Source organism: Anastrepha obliqua, chromosome 1 (assembly GCF_027943255.1).
Source record: "Anastrepha obliqua isolate idAnaObli1 chromosome 1, idAnaObli1_1.0, whole genome shotgun sequence".
NCBI classification, from domain to species: Eukaryota; Metazoa; Arthropoda; class Insecta; order Diptera; family Tephritidae; genus Anastrepha; species Anastrepha obliqua.
Genome location: NC_072892.1, coordinates 66847868 through 66867217, shown reverse-complemented (window position 1 = coordinate 66867217; position 19350 = coordinate 66847868). Strand labels below are relative to the sequence as shown.

Genomic DNA, 19350 nt, shown 5'->3' with positions numbered 1-19350 from the left:
TTAATAGGCAGCCACGCTAGAAAGTTAGGCCTCCGTACTTCGATTTCTGTAGAAGCTGTCTTAATACAGAAGCAGAGGAAACAGTCAGACACCTTTTATGTGAGTGTGAAAGCCTAGCTATGAGAAGGTTGCGCAAACTTGATACAGCATTTCTAACCGATGTAGCGGGCATAGCCCATCTAAAACTAACGAAGCTCTGCTCGTTTATTAAAGCTACCGGATGGTTTGAAAAGGAACACGTAGAGTAAGGATAAGCTCCAGTGGTATCACAATGGACCTGCGAAAGGTCTAAGTGTGTCTTTATGACAACCACCCCACCTACTTAAGTTGCGTTATTGGTTGCATAGATTCGGTTATGTTCGAAAATTGTAAATTTGCTTGGCCTGCTCATATGGATCCCTGGGTACGGGCGTAAATAGGAACAACCTAGTACAAGCATATGTGTTTTTATTTTATACCTACTCTCATGGACAAATAAAATTTGGTTATTTAGCTTCTATTAATTGTTTATATACGTTTAACTAATACAACAAAAATCATATAAATTGTTTTTTTTTTTTTCAAACTTTGTGCAAAAATTATGAAAATTCTACAGGGTGCGCCATCTTTTATGCCGGTATGAAAACATTGAATAACTTTGAAAAAAAAAAAAAACTGATTTGTTTAAGTGAGGTATTTTTATTTGGTTTGGTTATTTACAATTTATTAAACTTTTTTTTTGAATAGAATATCAATCAAGTGGCTACCTTTATTAGCAATCACAAACTTCGATCTTTTTTCTGCGTTTGTTAATGTCAAGCATTTCGGGTTTTATAGCGTCGATCGCGATCCATGGTTGAAATTGTACTGAATTGACGTATGGAAGCATGTATGTTGAAGTCAATCGGTTGGTAAATGACAAAGTTATTCAGCGTTTACATACCGACATAAAAGATGGCGCACCCTGTACAAATTTTTAAAATAATTTTCGGTATGCAGTTTTATAGGCCATGCAACGTGCAAGTGGCTACAAAATATAATACCATCGATCTTTGACAATTTTTTTTTTGCTGACGGTGGCAGCAGGGCTTTCCTTATACTAATAGTCCGGAAGCCAGGGGTCATTTTGACCTCATCATTTCATGCCGACTGATTTTAATACTGAAGGTAGACGCCATCCAATGGCCATAAAACCAAATGTCAGCTGGTCCAGTAGCGGTGGGTACGTGCGTGGGATGCTGCGAAACGTGTAAAAAAAATTTTTAACAACTCATTTAATACCGGCTGAAATTTTTTTTGTGCATTGTTGAAAATTCCGCGCGCCGCCGAGATGTATGAACGAAATGATACATTCTTGCTTGCACGTTTCGCAGCATCCCGCGCACGTAACCACCGCTACTGGACCAGCTGACTGTTGGTTTCGTCATCCATTAGATGGCGTCTGCCTTCAGTATTAAAATCAGTCGACATGAAATGATGAGGTCAAAATGACCCCTGGCTCCCGGACTAAAAATTATGTAAAAAAATTTCAATCGGCGTAAAGTAGTTTTACTTTTCAATTTTTTTTTACAAGTTCACCTGTTCAGCTGACGTGTTAAATAAATATTTTATACATCCATACCTCTTATGTAGCCTCCTCATTTCCCCTCCCTATAAGAGTACAGGTGTTGTTTCCTTTGGGCCTGAAATCGAAATAACTCCATTTTTACTCACCAATTCATATATGTAAGCAAATAAATTACAGCGCTGATTATTCAATATTGTTTGTATGTATGTATGTATATAATTGCTATACTTTATTCACTTGTTAGGTATTTATTATGAAAGCATATATGTATGTATGTATGGTTGTAGATTTCCTTTTGATTTGTGGGAGTACTTATGAAAGAATATCTTATTTCTGAATGGGTGTGCCTTCGTATGGGTATTCTCTAAATATGTATGTATGCACACACAGTTACTGTTTCTCAAATGGGCAAACCAATTTTATTCACTGTTATTTACTATTCACTATTAGAGAATTCATTGCTACTGTTGTTTCGTTTGTTTGCATTTCAAAAGTTGAAACTAGATTTCATACTGGAAATTAATTTGTTTACCCGGGTAGGTAAGTAAGTGCAATATAATAAATATAGAACTACTTTATTTTTGATTTGTGAAAATAATTCCGTTGTTATGCTAAGTAAATAGTATTACAATTTTGAATTTTCTCTTTTCTCACAAGGGTTGATTAAAAAATTTGGAGGGATGTGTAAATATTAGGTATGTATAAGTATGTATGTATACATATTATTGTATATATGTATTATATATTTACATACATGTTCATAAGTGTATGTAATTACAATATAGAACATATGCATAAATATATGTATGTCAAGTGTACAAAAAAGTTTACAAATATATATGTATGTGTATATATAAGTATGTGTGTGTAAATGTACTATATGGTATGCTTCCTTACATTCGTAATCATGTTTGAATTATTTACAAAAACAACGACAAAAATCGATTTTCAATTGTTTCTATGCCGGAAGTCTGTTATAATATTAAAAACTTAAAAAAGAACGGAAAAAAATCAAACGGGATAGTAACACATTAGATCGCTTAATATATTGGTTAGATACTGCAGAAGAACAGTTGAAAATATGATATAATAGTATTATTTTTTATTATAATATTTTTTATCATAAATTTACCTGCCGAAATATTCTTATAAAAAATTAATGTTTATTATGAGAAATAATTAAATTTCACTTGTTTCTTCTTTAGGTAAATAACACAACTTTAACTTGCATTAGTTTTGTTTTGATTTTTCATTATTTTAAAAATGTTCATATCTTTCTCGTTTTACATATATGTATTATATATATATATATATATGTATGTATGTATATTTCCTTTTTCAATTTTAAAAAATCACTAGCAATTTTAATTGTTGTTGTTGCGTACCAACGCTACATACACAAGTATGAAACAAGAAATTATTACAATATATTTTATTTTTTGGTTACCGTTACCTACCGTTGGATTGATTCAGAAAAACGAAATCATAGCGAACTAAATATTCCCATAAATTGTTTGCAATACAATATAAAAACAAATTGTTTGTTACTAAATTTTTTCACATAATTTGAGTAGTTGATTTGAATAATTAATTGCATAGAAAAAAATACTCATACTTGTTACCCTGTTTGGAAAGCAAGAGAGCCAATCAAAAACACTTACATATTTTTTTTTACTTCAGCTTGAATCCCAGCTTGAAGAAGCCCAGAATATACCGAGATATTCCCCCTTTCTTGGAAAAGAAGTGCACGCAAAACTTTAGACGCGATTATCTCGAAGTCGTGTTTTTTGAAAATTACCGTCGCGGTGATCATTATTTATCAAAAACTATTTGACCGATTTGCATAAACTTTTTTTTTTTAATTATTCGAAGTTACAACCTCGTGAATCTGAACCGTTCACTTTTTATAAATATTTGCATAGTTCGCTGGAATTAATATTTTTTTTTTTAATTTTTCAACCCCTCAAAAATCGTTTTTTTTTTTTGGTGCAAAGCGGTTTTCATATCGAGAAAAAATTTTTTTGGGTAAATAAACCGTTCAGATTCACTAAAAAACATTTTTCTACAATAATCATTTAATTTTTTTGATTTCAGTTGAGCTGCTCATGCGCTACCGCATGCCTCTTCTAAAAAAAGTCGTTTCGTGGAAGGGGCGATATCAACAATAAATAATATTTTTTAAAATAAAAACACCAAAATGTGTTCTTCGAGAGTTACCTTTCAGTATGATATATGCCTCATTCGAATAAAAGTTCTGAAGCATATTTAAAAAAAATTATGACAATCGTCCATTTTTTCGGGCCCTTGAGGTTAAGTCTTGGAAAATCGTACGGACGCATAACCCATAGAAACTGCGAAGATCCATTACCACGATGTCGAGAATCTCGCGAAAAAGATTAAAAATATCGCTATATTGCGCCGCGAAAAAATTAATTTGTCGCCAAGAGACTATGATTTAGTGTTGGGTGTCTTCCTTTGTGCTTTTCCAATACATGCATACCAATGGCTCAAGAATAATTCCCGAACTGAGAGGCAAGATTCGACGCAATATTAATGAAATTGGGGCGGCAGAATGCCAAAATATTAACAAATATTTGGTCGTAAGAAAAAGAGCGCTTCGATATCGCCACGCTCTCTATACATATCCCCCATTTCTAGGTTCTTTGGTGCGACACCCTGTTCTTATATATTCCACATGTTTACGCCCATCCACTATTGTAAGTTAGTTCTTATATCCTCTCAAAAATAGTTAGGCCTTTGTATAGTTCTAAGTTGCCTTCGAACGGCAATTCAGTCACTCAGAGTTAGTCCACGCACCGCGACTTACGTGCTGCTAAAATCTAGTGAAACTATTACAAAGCAGTTGCGACGTCAACATTTGATTCGTTTGAAGAGAACCGAATATGCGACACGTCGTGAGATACTCCAACAACGATATATTACGAGGTTTGGTCATCTGAAGCAAAATTGGCAACGAAGTGAAGTGGCGACTGGTTGCGTGGATTTTTGAACAAAGAAGAAACCAAAACGAAAAGTAAAAAAAGGAAGATAATAAAAAAATTAGTTTGCAAGCCCGAAGTGAGTAGCGTTCAGTAGAACACACAACTGTCTGTTTTCTCTCCAACCATGACTTTGAAAGCAGTCCCAAATGAGGCGAACATTTACAACACCGTGCGAAAGTAAAAGTTAACCAGGCAAAATTTCATATGCATTGAAAACTGTAGATTTTACCATATATATATTTAGTATATACTCGTATATAATTGGCGCTTTCACCATTTTACACCCGCCGTAACAACAACTACAATAAATCAATGTAGGCAATTATTCTAAGATCAAAGGTTGTTCAGTAATGCCTGGCAGCTCTAAATGATATTAGCAACGTCTTCAACGTCAAACGTCAGCCTTATATGGGTTCCGGGACATAAAGATAATGAAAGAAATTGCAAGGTCGGTGAGCTAGCCAGAAAGGGTAGTAATCTTCCACTGCTTGAAAACAGAGGAAATATTGGAATTCCTATGGCAACGTGCAAATCAAGGATAAGAAATAATATTCTCCAGGAGGCCAATTGGTCATGAAGAGAAGAAAGTACTTGTGTTACAACTGGGCTAATTTGGCCGCAAATAGATAAGAGGTCAGGAGAATTGCTTAACCTCTCAAAAGAGAACATCTGGAAGGTCGTAGCTTGTGTCACCGGTCACTGGCTGCTAAGCTAGAAATATTTTCGCATAAATACTGCAGAAGTTGTAGAGACGAGTAAGAGGAAGAAACAGTAGAACAGGCTGTACAATTACCGAGGAAGTGTTCTACTGTTTCTTCCTCTTCCTCGGTAATTGTACAGCCTTAGCTAGGAGTAGAGCAAGGTTGTTGGGAAAATATTATTTTCACTCTCTTACGGAGCTATCCGGTGTTGGGATAAAACCTATCCTACGTTTTATAAATGAGTTTAACTGGTTCTATGAAAAATAAACACCGGTGTTACACAGTGGTTCCATAACGGACTTAGATTGTCGAAGGGAGTTGGCTACTCTAAACCGACTGACACAAAAACCTAACCTACTACACCCACTCTTTTTTTGGTGTTTGGCCGAGCTCCTCCTCCTATTTATGGCGTGCGTCTTGATGTTGTTCCGCAAATGGAGGGACCTACAGTTTTAAGCCGACTCCGATTTTATTTATATTTTTTTTTATAAGGAGTTTTTGGGCAGAAATATAGTCGGACGTTTGCCATTGCCTGCCGAGGGGCGCCCGTTATTATAAAAAACTTTCTATCATTTTGGTGTTTCATGCACGGAGATTCGAACCGATGCACCCCCGAATGGTAGTCACGTATCGACTACGGCGGCCGAATGTTAAATACCCAGTTTTGCATTCTCTTATCAATTTAATTTTTAAAGTTTTAAAAAAATTGTTTTAAATACTTTTACTCACTCCTTGATATTGATATGGATATCAAACGAAAGAGAAATTTAAAGAAACGTTTTTATTTACTCTTCGCCGGGACAAATATAGAGAAATATGTAATTTAGATAATATAGAGAAAAACTGTAGTTTCACGTGCATATGAAATTTATTCTGGATAACAAAATAAGTTGCATTTTTAAAAGCACGGTTTAATATTCTCCGCTTTCATGCGAAATTATTTTAAGTGGTGATACCACAATAGGCCAGCAGGCTTCAATTTATCTCTAAAGCAGCAACAACAAAAACCTAGTCTCAATAGGTCTGACTCTACCTGCCAAGGGTACCTGCCGTAATTTGAAAAAATCTCAATTTTCTGGTTCTAATTTTTCGTATTTTATAAGTTATGACCAAATTTGAAAATACATAATTCACCTTTATTTAAACTTTAAGATTAAAATAAAATTGAGTCCACATTTTGTATGAATCAATCCAACATCGCTTAGACAGTAACATGTCCACTATCATTAAACCGTTAGTTGAGAAACTGTCGCATTTTTGTTGTATCCAAATTGCCAATTATTTGTATACTTCTTTTAACATGAGTTATTGTTGTTTTATAACGTATTTATAAAAAAAGAGGTTATCAACTTCCCCTAAATTTTTCTCAAGATGAAATTTGCATTATGTTTATGTAGCTCTAACGGTTTTTAAATCTTATACAATACATATTAAATTTAATCAGAACTTATACTCATTAACATACTTAAATATTTACGAATATCTTGTATTTTATGCACTATCATTTTTTTCGATTTCCAATATTTGTTGTACAATTAAAATAGTACAATACCGTATATGTAGTATTATATAATACATTCAAATACCGCAACGAATGGCTGACATGCCCGATCGCTAAAATCCGAAACGCCAAAAATCCTGCGTGCATTGGTAGTCTAAGACTGCTTTTACATGGCTCAAGTGTTGAATTCTAGCCTATGTTCATAAAGCAGACGAGATGAGACGACAAGGAAGGCATCTGGCCCGTGTAACATAAAATCATTTCGTGCCATTTCTTTGCGTGCTTTTGACTTATCTACTTTCATTTGATATTCTTGGCATCATTTGCATCATTTTTTGTTATAAGAAAACGTAAAACCCAATACTTGAGTGCAATAAAAATGTAAGCGTATAAAAGTAAACAGGAAATATACTTGCACTTAAAAAAATAATAAATAAAAGTAAAAAAAAAAATGTTTTTAATTACTTGAATCATATCTATCGCCACCAAGACTTTCAATTTAGATTCTAGTGATTTTTCAAAGGTAAACGTGTGTATAAAGGCAGGACGCTGCAGTCCCGACTCATTCCTCTCACGGAACTCGCTGGTTCTTAAATTAATATAATTGACTTCAATTAGGTGAAATTTTTACCCCTCTTGTCTTTATTGATACCTTCGGTCACTAAATGAACACACGACGTTTCGCAAACAACACTCGGGTAACACCGAAAAAAACAATTATAATTAACTTAGAACTTAATTGTGAGGGGAAATTTCTTGCAAACATTTTGTTAGAGAATACAACCGAGAGTGCAGTTGCTTGTCTTCGTACGTTAAACATTTAAGTTTCATAGAGACCAGGCAGGACAAGAAAAGCGCTATTTGAGCTCATTTACATAACTGTCAACATATTTTACATTCCTATGGAAACACCCGAGTAATTTAAGACTATGAGCATAGTACAACAACTACGAGTATAAGTGTGCTCGAGCTATAATAATTGCAGTAGTGTTACTTTTTATGAGGGCTGGCAGAAATCCTCTGAGTGAACCCTCCCTAAACTGTTTATTAAAACTCGCCAAGATACGTAACAGGAACTATGTTTAACACGACTCCAACTGGTAACACTACGAACCCTTGTGATCTCTGAGAGATATATTCAGATATACCTTACCTAATCTAAATTTTTTGAGATAGCACCACATTCTGTCTTATTATTTGTGCGACAATAGTCGTGTTCGATAACACAAATATCTTTAACCTCTTACGCTGGAATGCACATCGGCTTGTTATCTGATTTAGACTGGCAAGGACGTGCAAAGCAGATTCCAAATATTCATTCAAGAAATATTCATTTTCAAAATTTCGACTTGGCATTGCAGAAGAAATTCTACAAAATGTTAATATTCCTGAATACCCAATACATCTTTAGATAACACACCATTGCGATTGCAGGCGAAACTACATTGTAGTTGCCAGCAAGGAAGAAGAAAAGCATTTCTTTACGTTAACCAACGCCTGTTTGTGATAACTTATTATAATAAATTCAAATACAAGCCTGCTTGGCAATGCATGGTGCCATGGAAACTTGTTGCTATATTAGCGATAGTAGGACTATTAATATCAGTGAATTTCAAATGCGAAACATACTTGGGGAAGATTTTCCCGACTGTCGTCATACTAATATTATAGCAGAGATACCGGAGCAGAATTTAGATCTATAGAACATTAACAGACTATATTATTCCAAAATGTGTTTTTAACTGTAGGTTTGAAATTATAATCACAGACCACGATGTATAGGAACTAGGAGGGCCTTAGAGTGTCGAATGGTTCTAAAACAAATATAGGAGTCGTCGCGGGGATCTATGGTCCAAACATAAAATCATATTAGGGGCAACAAGTGTGCATTAAAAGCACTAGCTTCACATTCTGTGGAATCGAAATTAGTTTATAAATGCCTTAACAACCGAAAGCAACTCAGTGCAACAAATAAAAGTGTACTTTGCCGGGTTCCGGGTCACTCTGGAATAAAAGGTAATGAAATTGGTGAGGAACTCGCTAGGGCGAGGAGAACCATACTGTAGTAATATTTGGGAGAATACTTAAAGAGTTACCCCATGAGGAAGTCACACAAGAGGTCCGACAAGCCAAAAGACTTAATAAATATTTTGGCTACAATAGGGAATTGCACAACATGCGTGAAGTAAAGGGTCTTTCAACTTCAACTTTTTTCCGATAGGGAGGGCGAACGAAGCAATATTTTTTATTTTTCGCTTGTCATTTGTAAACTTCATTAGTATACATTTCATCATGGAACGCTACACACTTGAGCAACGATTGCAAATCGTGCACATTTTTTATGAAAATAATCGTTCTGTTGCTGCTACTTTAAGAGCATTACGGCCATTTTACGGTCCATTTAACAAGCCGTCCCGTTTTGGGGTTATGTGAAGTCATTGGTCTACAGTAACAAGCCGGCGACGATTTGTGAGCTCAGAGCCAATATTGAACGCGGAATTGCTGGAATTTCGGCCGATTTATGCAAAAGAGTGGTCGAAAATTGGGTTCAACGATTGGACTTCGTAAAACGTGCACGCGGTGGTCATGCCTAAGAAATCGAATTTCATACTTAAATGTATATGTTCAAACTCGATAATAAAAAAAAAAATTAGTTAAAAAAGTCAAACCGTTTGTGTTTTATTCAAAAAAGTTCAAAAGTTGAAGCGCTCTTACTGAAAAACCCTATAGATATCAAGAAAATAGTAGGTTTTCTGACAGGTCTTTATACTTAAATTACCATCTCTCAATAATTCACATTCGGAGTGAGACAGAATGTAGACTCTCTCTGGAGAATAATGAAAAGTAAGAAAAAGGCTGCACGTCTTTCATCGATATGAAAAGGATCCGAATGGAATCAAGAATACTCCTAAAGGCAGATATTTTGAAATTTGTCCGCAAGTATTCAGTACTTCTAAAACATGTATATGTATTGTTTCATAGTTCCTAGGTGGAACATAGGGCCTCACTAAAACATGTAGTAGGACACAAAAGATATTTCAGGTCGAAATTATTAACTATAGTACCCAGCTGCTACTACAATAACTTTTCGAAGTCCTTCCATTTGGAAGCACAAGCCTTTCAGTGAATCTTGGTGTTGAGGATTTAGCGCTGGCGAATTTTGAACTACACTACAGCACAAAGTTGCGAATATTGTAGTGAAACTGTTTTTTATAAATATTTTTTTTTTTGTATAATTATCGTTTTTAATCAATTAATTAAATCACTTTTTTTATTATTATCTAATTTTAGCAATTAAAATATGTCTTACGCTTAAAAGTAATTTGGTTTTTATTTTGTTACTGCTTAGTTTTATTTTATAATTTAGTTTGAAATTTAGTTTCTATACAACTGAATTTCTTTTTGTCTGTTTTTCTTTTTGTTTTTGGATTTTATTTCTACTACTACATAGTTTAATTATAAATACATACAATTAAATTACCACCGCACGTCCCTGCCTACGATTTGTTCAATTTTGTTTTGTTTTGTTTATTTTTGGTTTGTTGTTGTTTTTGTTTTTGTTATTTGTTCGCTTTTGTGTTGTCATTTTTGTTCTTTGCTATCAATTCAATTAGATATATTTTTGTTGTTGTTATTATTTTCTGCCTTCTTTGCATTGTTATTGCTGTTGTTGTTGTAGTTTTTGTTGTTCGTGTTTAATATTCATGCCTGTGTTTTTTTTTTGGTAATATTTTTGCCTATGCGTTTCAATTCAAATGGAGAATTCTAAAATTTTATTGCTCTAATAATCAATTTTTGCGAAAGTTTCTACAATACCAAAAATTTTAATTGAACAAATGAATACTTGCAACATGTTAGTTGTTGTTGGTCTTTTGCTGTAATTTAATTAAAAAAAACATGCTGAAAAAAGCTGCTGATGTGCGTACGAGTATAAGGCAGTACATTTCATTGGCGGACTTTGAATGAAAGTTTAAGTTTCAGAGTATCTTTGTATTTCTTTTGCATATATGTATGTATGTATGTATGTGTGTTTGGTATTGTTGTGCATTGGAAGAAAAAAATTTTAAAGTAAAAGTATTCAATAGTATACATTTTTGTTGTTGTTGTAACCTAATACTACCTAATCCATACATAGCATACAAATTATTTTGATACATTTTAGGAGGATAGAAGACATTTTTTTTTAATTTAATAAAAAACTATTAAATATTTTAAACTTTCAAGCAGAAATTAGCAATGATAATAAGTAAAAAATAAAACCTATTCTATCATTACCGTTGTCGGGCAGCAGTCGCCGAACTCTAAGCTACACTCTATACCCAACGAACGCACCGAGCATACATACAAATATACATATATATGTCTAGCGCCGGTGATTGAAAAGGTTACAAATCAAATGAGTCGATGTATCAAGCAAAACCTTCGGAATACTAAAATGGTTCAAATGATCTTTGATCCAAATGACGTAAGCTTCAAGGCAGGGATGTTTGAGGTCAAATGGTAAGCATTACGAATCATATTCCATTCCTAATAGACCAGTCCAATCCAGAAATTCTTACACAAAATGCTACCGAAATGCCCCTACAATAAGGTGTACAAATTTTATTATTCTCGGTTCTAAGCTGTAATAATGGCAATACTGTAGGTCTTCACACCGAGCTCGCTTCTTCGTTACTTGGCAGTTTTCCGTATATTTTGTTTTCGTAAATCCAACGAAAGTGTCGTAGAGCAAAACAACGAAACACCGCAGTGACAATCCCAGCAAATTAATCGATGGTGGTTGTGGTGGTGGAGGCGTCTGAGTGACTCAGCCCAGATCCAATTAGCACAAAAACGTCATTATTAACCATTCAGAATTCCCCCAGTATGCTATGCCGTAGAGCTCCCAAACTTGGGCACTCACACAGGTAGCGAAACACTGTTTCTTTAGGTTCTTCTTGATTGCAGCTGCTGCATCTATCGTTGTACGGCCTGGCATGGTCTCCGAAAGGTCAGTGGACGGTTATTGTTGTGATTTGGATTTGTCAGTTCTGGATTTGTTGAAATTTGACCACGTTTGTTTATTTATTTTGCAGGTATTCGTATTAGTCCATCGGTTAACGCCCTGCTTATGGAATACCAAGAAGATCTTCCTTTTGCGCACTTCTTGGAGACGGCTTATTTCTACTGCTTCTGATTCGTTATAGGATGCTCCCGGTCTTGCCAGTTCATCAGCTTTCTCATTTAATTCTATGTTCCTAATTTGATCGGTAGTTGGTAAAATAACAATCAGCTGTTTGACAATTGGTGCGAAGTTTAAGTTCGAAATATACCAAAATGAAGAAGAAAAAGTAAGTAATTCATTTTTATAGTCAAAAATTTGATAGTACAAAGATATTTTCTTTCAGTGGTTGAAACGAAGCTAATTCAAAAGCACCAGAAGCATAAAAAAAATGGCTGAGAATGTCGAAATTGAAGTATACCTATGCCCCAGTACTTTTTGTTAATCGGTTAATATTTTTTTCAGGCGCATACAACTTTTAAAAATATTTCAACCAAGCTCCTTCAAGTTATAGTGTGCATGGAGAAGAAACCTAAAATTTCATAAACCCAACCAAACTTTATAATCCTTTTTCATGAGAAGCTTTTTTCAAAGCAGATATACTTTGAAGCTTTGTCTGCAATCCCGTTATTTGAAAATATTGCTCTATCATTTATTCTCATTACCAACCGCACACAAAGCAATTGGACTACCTCGGCCATCTAAGAGTTATAAAAAATAGGTAGGATCAAGATATTGCAGAGCTACTAAACAGATGCGAGACGACTCAGTTCGCCACCCGTCTTAATTCAAAGGAAAAAATTTAATACAAAAAACTTGCAACACCTGCTCGGTGATTATCTGAAGGACTTTTGGATCTTTGTAAGAAGGTCCATCTTAATGAATCGGGTGACATGTTTTATGGACTGGTGAAGTAAGCGTTGGAAGGTGTGATACCTGCGACTATTCATGTATTAATCTATAAACTTGGAAGAACACCTTGGAAGAGCAGTTATCCTCTCCAGTCAAAAATTTAATCATAATTACTTGGTATTACATATTTTCTAAGTAGACTAAGATTGGAGTAATTTTAACAATTTTTTTTTTGTAGTCCTGAAAGAGAATATAAAATAATCGGAAGTACATGCATATATATTGATTATAAAAAAAAAAAAAATATTAAAATATTAAATATTAACTTTTAAATAACTAACTTTTATATATTTAATTAAATATTAAATAAAAATTAAATATTAAATTTTTTATATTAAGCATTTTGAAAAAAAAAAAATATATACACCCTTTACTAACTTCGACTTGAACTTTTTCCGTAAGCATGGAATTTTATGGATATTCAAATACTCATTAAGCAGTAAGGGGTTAGCTCTGCCATCTTTAATGTGCAAATTACAGGTTCGACTATTCTTTTTAGAAGATTTTGCTCTCATTAGTTTGAGCCAACCACGCAGTAGGGACGCTAAAATTACACATAAAAACGCTGAGACATGTAAACTTAATTTTAACTCATAGATAACTGATCTGTATTCCGTTTCTCTGAAGCAGGCCATGTTTTTTTTAAATATTTCGATTTTAAGTTTGCATCATCTCTCAAGCGATTTACCGATTATTTTTGAATAAAACGAAACCGATTTTTAATTCAAATAAAAATACCAATTTTTTTTTTTTGTTATTTAACATTGTTTATATTAGATAAGGAAAATTAAAATTTTACAAACAATAATATACAGAAAAATTATACAAAGTACACTTAACCAAAATAATATAAATAAAGAGACGTAAGCAGTTGTAACTAATTTCGGTCCAATTTACAATGTTGCTACTCCTCAAAGTACTTTACATACAAACAAACCACATTTACTAAAATAAATGTGTGAGGCGAAAAAGTATTAGTTAATAATTAAGTAATTAGGTATTTGGCAGAGTTTGTCCTACAAATGGACGGACTTACAGATGGCAGATGGTTTGTTATGAGAAGCTTTTTCGAGAAAGAAAAACGAAATTCATTAAGAGATTTGCCTTTAACCGCCGAAACAGATTTCTCCAAAATTTACTGGTATTCTATCTCGGGCCCCGCCGATTAGTAGCCACGCACAAACCATTCTTCTATAACGGTTGGATTTCAGTAATAAAAATATATCAATCTCCATGCTCTACCCACAAGGTATAAACCTTAACTGACGGGCTGCCAGTTCACAAGTTTCGTACGTGAAAACCCAGTGGCTCCTTACGACTCATACTTCCATCAGTGCCCTAATAGAACTTGGTAACGATCAAATCTATGAAGTAGATGGACGGAGTGGGACCAAAAGTTAGTTGATTCTGCCAAGCCGTTCTCACATACATGTATGGGGAATTTTTAAGCTACTACAACAACAGCAGCAAATCTCCTAAGACTACACGGGTTCATACCGGTATTGAAATAAAATGGGCCTCGAAGATACGCGGCGTTAACCCGCACATTCCGAACGTCAAAACCAAAGTGTGCTAAAGAGGAATCCTCCTTAAAACAGTGACGCTGTCACACTGAGGTTTACAACAGAATCTAATGCAGATTATATAGCATAATGCTTTACGTGGAAACTTGTAGATTATGGCCAGACTAGATTGGGCCACTGGCCCAACTGTAGTCGGAACAAATTAGTTAGGTTGTTGTTGTAGTAGCGTGAAATAGTTTCGTTTGAACTTTTTGGAGAATGCTGCTGGATAACATTAGGAACATTAGTGCTCATCAAAAAAAAATAAATAAATAAAAAAAAATAAATAAAAAAAATAAATAAAAAAAATAAATAAATAAAAATAAATTTAATAAAAATATTAAAGAAATTGGATAAAAAACCAAAAAAATATTTAATAAAAAAATTAAAAAAAAAAAACATTTTACAAAAAATTTTTTAGAAAAACAAATTAAAAAAAGGTTTTATACAAAAAATTTTGCTGGAATAACATTTTTTTAATTAAGAAACAAAAATTAAAAAAGATATTAATTTATTATGAAAAACATTTCTTTTCAATTAAGAAACAAAAATTAAAAAAGATATTAATTAATTATGAAACATTTGTTTTTTTTTTCAATAAAGAAACAAAATGTACAAAAACAAATTATAAAAAAATATATAAAAAAATGTTTATTAAAAAAGATTTATAAAATTTTTTAATAATTTTTTGTTTTATAAAAATTTTGTTTCTTACTTTTTTAAAAAATTCTTACCAACTAATAAAAAGTTTAATATAAACAAAATAATCAAAAAAAATTTTAAAACAATTAAAACAAAAATAATTTTAAAAAAATTATCTAAAAAATGTATTTATAAAAAATTTTTTTCAATTAAGAAAAACAGGTTATAAAATAACATAATAAAAAATTCTGTAAAAAAAATTTAATAAATTTTAAATAAAAAATTCTTTCAAATTAATGAAGAGTTTAACAAGAACAAAATTAATCAAAAAATTAGTAAAAGAAAATTAAAAACAAAATTTACAAAAAATCATCTAAAAAATGTATACAAAAAATTTTAGAACAATTTTTTTTTAATTAAGAAAAACAGGTTATAAAAAAATATAATAAAAAAATCTGTACAAAAAAAATTAATAAAAAAATTTTATAAATTTTTTAATAATTTTTTGTTTTACAATTTTTTATAAAACTTTTTATTTAATTTCTTCATTTTTGTTTCTTCATTTAAAAAAAAAAAAAATTGTTTTCCTTAAATTTTCTTAAAAATTAGTAAAAAAATGTAATAAAAACAGATTAATAAAAAATAATAGTAAAAAAATAAAAATAATTACTAACAAAAAATCAGTTTATTAATATTAACACTGTAAATCAGACCAACACATGATTAGAAAAAAAATTGTATATATACATTATTATGTATAGGTAGAAAGAAGTCTATAGTCAGTGCGTTCGGATATTACATTCGTAGAGGTAAAATAGAGAACACTAAAAATAAATAATATAATAGATATTATTTTGTACAAATTATACAAGTAAATTAGCAGTGTGTAGTGTTTAAACATTTTACTGTTTATATATTTTTTTTCTTTTTCATTTAACTCAATAATAGTAAATAATAACATATAAATTGTCTGTCTTACCGAACATGGACGATTTGAAGTGTTCGGATGTAATGAAGCGCAAAGCAATGAAAAACTTTTTTGTGAAGCTTTAAATTTTGTTGTTTTTGTATCTTCATTTAAAATTAAACTTTTCATAACGCCATTACTTCTGTGTCTCTTTTAACTATTCTACGAAACTTTCATAAAGCAAATTAAGTCAACTTAGCTGTTTAAACTTTTAAATACTCACCAATACAGCTTTACAATGCTTCGAAATGTATTTTTTTACAAAAGTTCATAATTTATCGCAGTAAAATAAATTGGCTTGTCAAAGAAATATTTGTCTCAAAAATGTTTTCAGATGCAAAATAAGTTTAAAGAGTTTATGAAGACAGACTAATTAGTTATTTAAATATACAAAGTAAAGGCCGTGTAAAGGCAAAACAATTTAACAGGCTTAACTAACTCAACTATAATTAGTAGAAGTATTCACTTCTCGTTCATTACTTTCCATCGTTTGTTAGTTACTTTTAACAAAAAAAAAATACAATTCTTAAACAAAAAGGAAACATCAATTCAAACAATAAGCTTATCTTTAATTAGTGTTTATGCATGTATGTGTACTCTTGTGTGCTTTTTGTGTAAAATTATTGTTTACTATTTTGTTTTTTTTTTTTTTTTTGTTTTTCTTTTGTGTTTTGACGCCACATTTCCAATTGCGCTGTATATAGCTGCCATTTGTTTTCATTTTTTACTGCTTAAAATTATAAGTTTTTCACACACACATCAAAGAAAGTAAATATTTCGTATACTCTAAGCAAATAATATCAGTTTTGAGTCTATTCGAGTGTAATAAACAATTTCGAGAAAATATATGTACTACAAAGTTGTGTGTAGCAAGAAATTTTTTCAGTTACAAATATAGCAAAAAGTGTTTTGCAAAAATTTTCTTCAAATTTGCGCAATTACCTACAAACTGACAGATAAATTAAAAACAAAATATACATCGGTATGCAAATTTGTGTGTCTGTGCTGTGTGTAAATATGTGAGGAACATGTGAGGTACGTTCTGAACACGGATTGGTTGGCTGATTAACACTTACGTAGTCGCAAAAAAAGGTACATGTCCGACGAATACTCTATAATTAGCGCTAGAGCTTTAGATATGCTAGATATGCGACGCTCGTTACGCTGCCTAGGGAGGTATTAAAATGCTTACTTAAAGCATACTCAAGTCGAAGCTAAGATCTTGCATTTTCCCCAAATTATTAAAAAAAAAACAAAAACTTGAGCTTAATCTAGATGCAACGATTTAGTCAGGCTGTTGTAGCGTGAAATATTTTAGAATGAAAGAATGCTGCTGGAATAACATTAGAAACATTAGTGACAGAAAGCAATAAAAAAGAAATTTATTAAAAAAATATTTAATAAAAAAAAATTTTGGAAAAAAAGTTATCAAAAAATTTAAGAAAAACTAATTTTAAAACAAATGAAGAAACAAAATTAAAAAAAAAATATTTAATAAAAAAAAATTTTAAAATTTTTTTATAAAACAAAAATTTGTTAGAATAACATTGGGGACATTAGTGTTCCTAATAATCAACCAAAAAAAAAAACATAAATAAAAGAAATTTAATATAAATAAAAACAAAATTAACAAAAAAAAGTTTTTTAAATTAAAAAAAAAAAGAAATAAATTATTAAAAACAATTTAATCAAGAAAAATTATTTTTTTAAATAAATATCCCTAATTATTAAAAAACAAAAAAAAAAAAAAACTTGAGCTTAATGTAGCTGATTTTAGCTTACAGCTTACAAAGTGAAAAGTAAAATAATAATTGCATTTGGGGAGAAAAATATGAAATGGATTTTACTGAGGTTCAATGGAAAAGAATTTCTTGATAGGGTGGGAACAAAACAAAAAGACCAAAAAATGATAAAATTTAAGGTTTTTTTCTGGGAATCTACTTTTGAACTAATCATTTTTTGTAACTTCGTTAGATATCAAAATATGTACATAAACCATGATTCAGTAATAAAAGGTTTGCTCAGTAAGCAGCTTTCTTGTTCCCTCTTGACAAATCGGCTCCCTTAAGAACAACCGGGTTGCTAACTCTAGAAATTTTAAGTAAAAATGAAGGAAAAGTAATATTTGCAAGAAAAACATTTTGTTTTCAAAAAGGTGTGTTTACGAGCCAGAACTTGCTCGGTAGATCCAGGGGCAAAAAGATATGCAATACATCCTGACATACCACATAAATCAGGATATCATAGAGCATCCTTTTGGGGCAATGCGCGTGAAAACTGAACATTTTTACAAACTGAGCCCGATACCTTTCAAACATCGGTTGCGAAGTACTTACTAGAAAAGGTTATTTTAAAAATGCATAAGTTACCAACAATAATTTATTTAGCAATATGTAATTAGTCATAGCCTCCGAATGGTAGTTAGTTTTTTATGAGCACCTTTTTCATGGCAGAAATACACTCTGAGGTTAGACTTTGCCTGACGAGCAGCGACCGCCGCTATTACAAACAACATTTTCTATCGTTTGGTGTTTCGAGTCCGGGTTCTCGTTCTTTCATTTTTCTTTTTTAATATCAGACTTGGCAATTTTGGCTGCAACTTTTACCAATGTGGTATTTACTTTTTCCACTTCTCTCGCCTTTCTTAAATGCGACCTTTTTTAAGGGAGCGTCCGAAATCTAATGTCGCAAATGAGCAAACCTTTAACAATTGAAGCATATACATAAACCAAGAATTTTCGCGTATTATATTTTTCAATCTGCAAGTTGGTGCTATGTAAAGCAAATATTCCAAAAAATTCAAGTTGTGCTCAATTAAGATTTTGCTTATCTAGAACTTAAGTATGCATTATAAGTCCGTCCCCTCAGAACTTTTTAACGATAGTGCTAAAAATATTAAAACTGCATTTCCTGGGAAGAGCGGTTGCACCAAGATGCTTCACTAGGTCTCATTGTTGTTGTTGTTGTAGCAGCATAAACATTCCCCATGCAATTACGAGAAATGCTGCTGTAGTGACAGTCCTTGGGCGTATAAAAATACGGGTCGTTCCGGTAACGTAGAACCGACTGCCGTGGTCTCGTCGACCCAGTGGCTGCTCTTTATGTTGCGAGCGCGCGCAGCAGCTGTTCAAGTGTTAGCTGATATTTACATGAAATTATAGTTTGTGTGCATATTGCAGATTACGCGGTCGAAGGAGCGTTCTAATGCCTCGATGTAATTTTTGTTATTTCTAATTTTTTAGAAGATCAACGAAGCCTAACGTGTTTGCTCTTGTTTGAAGCCAACAAAAAGGAAGCATCATATTCTTTGCCTTAAAACAAAATATAGCTACCTGATTTTTTTTTTGTTTCTTTTTTTGTAAATCTATGTGTGCATGTATGTCTGTAGTGTATGTATGTAATCTGTGGAGGCTAATTATATTTATATGGGTGTGTGTTTGCTTGTGACTTGATATATGACTCGGTTCACGTATTCA

General features: G+C 32.1%; 1 long non-coding RNA gene across 1 annotated transcript; it reads right to left on the bottom strand.

Annotated features, from left to right (window-relative positions):
- Window positions 1-1360: 1360 nt before the first annotated feature.
- Window positions 1361-16670, bottom strand: LOC129236326 (uncharacterized). The gene is made up of 3 exons (XR_008581656.1): window positions 15887-16670; window positions 1601-1661; window positions 1361-1485 (listed from the first exon to the last, which is right to left on the bottom strand). It is a non-coding gene; the product is annotated as an uncharacterized LOC129236326 (long non-coding RNA).
- Between the last annotated feature and the right edge of the window lie 2680 nt (window positions 16671-19350).